General features: G+C 33.8%; 1 pseudogene; it reads left to right on the top strand.

Moving 5' to 3' along the window:
- The first annotated feature begins 3,883 nt into the window (after positions 1–3,883).
- LOC133205228 (uncharacterized) lies at positions 3,884–5,147 on the top strand (annotated as a pseudogene).
- The last annotated feature ends 999 nt before the right edge of the window (positions 5,148–6,146 follow it).

The raw sequence follows: 6,146 nt of genomic DNA, 5'->3' as shown, positions 1-6,146 counted from the left end.
GTTGTTGTATGTCCCTCACAAGAATTTTTCACGCTTGGCGAAGGAAATAGTCACTACCTAGGTTTGACAGACGCTGACAACGAGAATCGAACCCGGTACCTCCCGATCGGGAAGCGAACGTCCTGCCAGTAGGCTACCGGAACCGATAAAATGTATTATCTCAAATGAAATGGGAACAGCAAAATCCCTCAAATGTCAAGTATTTAACTCCTTTTTCATTAAAAAGTTTAAAATATGTAATCAGCTGAAAACTTAAGCTTCAGATGTTTGAAAAACAGTCATTCACACTTCGATATAATTGTGTGTGCTTTTTTTTTAATTATTGCAATTGAAAGTAGTTTAAACATAACGATTTTCTAAGTTAAGATTTAATGTCACTAAATTATTTATTTAAAAAAATCACACATGAGTAAGTTTAAAATTTATGTACGAGGGTTGTTCGGATAGTTCGTGGACTGCCGTCATAACTTTTTTACTTCACGTCATATTATATCCAAATTTGGAATTAATATTTCAACAGTGAATTCAGATAAAGTGTATTAAAAATTTTCAAAATATCATGGTTTATTTCAAACTTATTTAGACTTAAAAAATGCGAAAATCGGATCACGGAGCAGGTCAAAATTTTGTAATTTACAATCAAGACACTAAATAATGTCTGAAGTCATATCTTCTGTAAAATGACACAAAAACGGAAAAATTCTACACATTCAAATTAAGAATTGTTTCATTGTTTCTGATTCCAAATTATGACTCAATATTTTGCTTCTTTGAAAAAAAAAATCAGTTTCAGAAGATAGGTAGTCCTCATTGAAAAAGGCAAAAAAGATTACATGTACGTCGTAGAACGTCACGGAGCAGCAGATAACCACACAGTTTTGTGTTGTACTCTGGAAAACTCCAGAAAAAAACCTCTAAAAATGCCATCGGAATTAGAAAATATGTCAAAAGCGAGCCATCCGGATCCATGTGTGTGTACATGGTACAAGCGGTATTTGAATGATAAACTACTCTGCTTACACGATGGTGATCTGTGAGAAAACGGATTATCTGTAAAAATCTTATAAAAAACATTGAAAAGTTAGTAACGTCATGCTAAGAGTTTGGCACTTCACAGATGCTGATTTTGTGAAAGCACACTTATGCAGTGAAAAAATATAACATTGACAAACAAAATAATGCTACTAGAACAATTGTTAGCAATATAGATTTCAAGTGATAGAGAAAAGTTTTAGTTCTATTAAATCACATGGAATGAAACTTCACACTTAAACAAAATAAATATTTTTACATATGATAATGTGCTCATTTTAAATTTCTTGAAGATAGTATAAAGAAGATTGGCATAGTCCATGAACTTTCTGAACAACCCTCGTAGAATGGTTAATTGATTGATTGTTTAACGCCGAGTCGGCAATATTTCAGCCATATTTCGGCGGTTGAAGTTAACGTTCCGGGTTGAAAGTTTTTGGGGTTTCTCTGGCGGTCCCCATTGGACCTACTCTTTTTCAAGAACCAGAGAAACGATCTTTTGTGTGCCAAGGGGGTTGTAATACTTGACACGGGGCACCATTAAACGTCCCATCCGACGGACATATAATTTAAAAATATGCTAATAATATCAAACAAATTGCATATTAACATTTATAAATCTAAATCTTATTGTAAAAATTTGTTTCCTTCAAGTATTGTAAAATTGTATAAGTTTTTATATTTGTAAAAAAGTTTGCACATTATTAAAAAGTCTGCATCTTACTGGCGAAAAATCAGTACATTCTAAAAGTATATGATGTATAGTCATTGCACAGTCGCAAGATATATATTCAGGTTGATGTTTACTGTTTAGTAAATGTGAATGAGTAAACCTTGAATGTCCAATACGTACTCTTGATATAATGACTTGAGGCCGAGAAATAAACTAAGAGAAATCAGCCTGAATTTCCAACCGCAACAAATGCTTTGACAATGAACAGAATAATATTTCAACTCATCAAAAAGCTATTTCAAACAGATTTTCATCTTTATAATGTAGAATCCTAAAGCAAAAGTAGAATCTAAAATGTAAATGAGACATTGATGAAATTTTACATTAGTCTTCAGAACTGTCTATGTTGTATCTTTTAGCCTTTCCAGTTCTACTTTATTTACACATCAATGCATCTATGCAAAAACAGTTTTTAACAAAAAACATCCTCTTCTTCCTTTGATCATTCCAACACATTGCATGAGATAAGGTCATCTAGCTTTTTTCAAATGGTCTATACAAGCTTAACTTGTTTGAAAACAAAAATATCAAATTTTCCTTTGCAACTTAAGACATTCAAAGACGTTAAATATGGAAATGAACTTGAAATTACATTCAAACCAAAGTTCTTATTAATAAGAATTTATACCCTAGAGATGGGGATAATAATATTTCCTATTTACGATGCATCTTATCCATCTATGCAATATTAAAAAGATGAAATGCTCATGTAGTTCATGTATACTGATGGAGAAACATCATGCGAGTGACTTGAATTACCTTTACAATAATCCAAAGCAACGCAAGCTTTTATCACATACAAGAACTGTATTACATTATTGTTCTGTGAAGCTTAAATACACCTTAAATGAAATATAGCTTATGTGTTCCTTGGGCCGAAAAAAAAAAACATGGGCAACAGCGCTAATATCTAAGTCACGGCGTCCCTGCTGTGTTTAGAAGACAATTACTCAAATCCCCCTTTGAGTGTACATACATGTATTTTCGTTTTGTACACATCACAAGATGAATCACTCCCTTTAAACTTGGCTTAATGGTGGCTTATAGGTCCTTAATGATGACTTAATGGTTGTCTTTAAGTCACAATTAAGCACCATTAAGCTATCTTTAAGTAATAAATACACCATCATTAAGTTACCATTAAGCCATTTCAAAGTCCTTAATGGGTGCTTAAAGGTAGCTAAATGGTGGCTTATAGGTGCTTAATGGTAGCTTCTAGACAATCTTTAAGTCAGCATTAAGCCACCATTAAGCCAAACTTATAGGTGCTTAATGTCCAAACTCCTTTAAGTTACCATTAAACCACCTTTAAGCCACCATTAAGTCACCATTACGCAGTCGATAAAACTGCTTTTATAGGTAAAATATTATGTTTATAATGATTTACTCTCACAAATTATAAATGTCGAGTTTACACATTTATTAATTTTGCAAAAATAATGTAAAAGAAAGAAAAGTTAAAAAAAAATAATAAAAAATTAAAATGAAACAAAAAACGGTCCAGTCAGGATTCGATCCAGCGATCTTTACAGCATGTAGGTTATGGGGCGAACACGTTAACCACTTGGCTATCGGGGCGTTGAAATCTAATGGAAATATAACACCTTTATTTTTAACAAAATTTGTATGTACTAGAACGTGTATATTTTAATGTTTTTACTTATATCTTTATAATCAATAATATAAATAATAAGATTTATTTCCTTTACGAAATAAATCCAATTATTACAGCGATGGTTACTGTTGTGCATGAGATCCGCGCCTTAGATTTGTGCGCGTAATGCCCTGCTGTAGATGACGTTATCGCCGTTTATGTTTGACGTCACAATATTTGTTACAGTTGGATTGAGAGGTGGGTGTTGTTTGTCTCGTAGCTTAAAAATTTTATGTAACTGTTAAATTTTAGAATGTTATCCCTTCATTTATTTCTTATTTAATAATCTCAGTGATAGTTACTTATAAATCAACAGAATTCATGTGTATAATGTATTATTACCAAATATAAACATACTTTTAGATCTATATCGTTCGTTGTTTATCTCAACAACGGCTTTATGATATTCAACTTGTTTTTATACATCAGAATTAAAATATATTTACATATTTCATTTCGAGAATATGCAACCTCGACAACAGTCACATTCCACTGACGAAGGGGGAGGTCATCTAATGGAAAACGCAAATTCACAGGGAAGGCTAGAAGACCGGGCGCTAAGAAAAGATGTCAGACTCAGAGGGACAAGAACCCAGAACCATCTCAAAAACGGATCCTGTAACAAACAAGGAGTCAATGCCAGATCTAGAGGAAGTTGTTTCATCAGTTGCCGAAAAAATGCTGCCGGAAATCAATAAAAGGATGGAGACGATTATTTCTCAACGTCTTGACACGTCGTCGACTGAAGGTAGCAAGGTCTTTTATAGTACAACTACAAATGTACCAAATCTATCAGATTCAGATCAAGTCGTTTGTTTTGACACAATTTCCCCTTCATGTACATCACCTCAGAGCATAACCAGTGTAAATGACGATCTAGGTATGCATGTTACACAATCAGTTAGACAAAAATCATGAAAGGGGAGTTTGTGGAACTACGTACACTTTTAAATAAGCAAACAGATATTGAAACTCAGGAAAAGAGAGTTCTATTTACGAATGGTCAACTTACACTAAAACCTGCAAATACAGTCAAAATTACAACAATTGATACTTGGCTGGACGCATTTTTTATTTATATGAGTATATATTTGTCAGCACATATTGATCAAACTCACAGTCTTATCAAATATATGGCTAATGTAAAACTCGGCGCCAGTCGAGTTTCTGGTGGATTAGGTTGGAAAGAATATGACCGACAATTTAGATTAAAAAGAGCCAAAGGTAACAGTATTTCCTGGGACAAAATTGACACAGAGCTATGGCTTCTTTACATAACCCCAAATGCTCAGTCAGTATATAAGAATCCTCAGGGCAACTCAAAATTTTGTTATGAGTACAACAACAAAGGTTCTTGTCGCATACAAAATTGTCAATATCAACACCATTGTTTAAAGTGTCAGAACAAACATCCTGCTATTCATTGTCCTGATAAACAAGCTGTACAGAGGATTTCATCCTCAAGGGCTTTTCAAGCTCCCTTCTCAGTTTTTCGTCAGTCAGGAAGCAAATATCCAACAGGTTCCTTTCGTAAGAACAGGTTTAACTCCAATTAACTTGAACAATATGTGTCCTTACCTGGCAATTTTTCCAAATCAAAATATAGCTGATGAATTAAAGAACGGTTTTGCATTAGGTTTTTGTCTGCATTATGAAGGTCCAAGAGTGTCAACAATCTGTAATAATTTAGTTTCTGTGAACGATCACCCTAAAGAGGTAAAAGAAAAAATTGACAAGGAAATTTCTTTAGGTCGCATAGTAGGCCCTTTCAAACATGAGCCTTTATCTAATTTAAGGCTATCACCTATTGGGGTCGTAGCAAAAAAGGATGGGGGTTGGCGTCTCATCCACCACCTTTCATATCCTTCTAATTTTAGTGTTAATGATTTCATAGACCCTGAATCTTGTTCTGTTCATTACACTTCTTTTGACGAGGTGTTGGACATGATAGGGGCACTGGGAAAAGGGACTTATCTTGGAAAAATGGATGTTAAATCAGCTTTTAGATTACTTCCGGTTCACCCTTCTGACCATCAATTACTTGGTTTCAAATTTAATGATCAATATTATTATGATATGTGTCTACCAATGGGTTGTTCAATTAGTTGTGCTTTATGGGAAAAGTTTGCACACTTTATTCAGTGGGTTGTAGAAGTAAAAACTGGAGTTCACACTTTGAACCATTACTTAGACGATTTCATATTTGCTGGAGGCACGTTAGAAATATGTAACTTGTTGATGTTTTCATTCAAAAGTACCTGCTCTGATTTTGGTATCCCTCTTGCAGAAGAGAAAACAGAAGGTCCAAAAACAGTTCTTACGTTCTTGGGTATAGAAATTGATACAGATAATATGGTTATTAGAATTCCTGAAGAAAAAATTATCGATCTGGAGAAATCACTGCTAGAGATGTTACAAAAAACAAAAGTTACACTGAGAGAATTACAATCTTTAGTAGGTTCCCTAAATTTTTGTGCTAAAGCTATTCCATCTGCTAGGGCCTTCAACAGAAGATTTTGTGATGCTATGTGTGGAATAAAATATTCCAGTCATTTCATTAGGGTAACAAAGGGAATGAAATCCGACCTTCATGTGTGGCTAGATTTTATACACAGGTTCAATGGTAGTTTAAATTTCATGAATGTTAATTGGTTGTCTAACAACCAACTTCATCTATACACTGATAGTGCAGGCAATCAACATTTAGGATGCGGCGTTTACCTTCAT

This window comes from Saccostrea echinata, unplaced genomic scaffold, assembly GCF_033153115.1.
Source record: "Saccostrea echinata isolate AGI-Se365-2 ecotype Australia unplaced genomic scaffold, CSIRO_AGI_Sech_v1 ptg000002l, whole genome shotgun sequence".
Lineage (NCBI taxonomy): Eukaryota > Metazoa > Mollusca > Bivalvia > Ostreida > Ostreidae > Saccostrea > Saccostrea echinata.
Note: the sequence above shows the minus strand (reverse complement) of the source record. Positions and strands in the feature narration are given on the sequence as shown.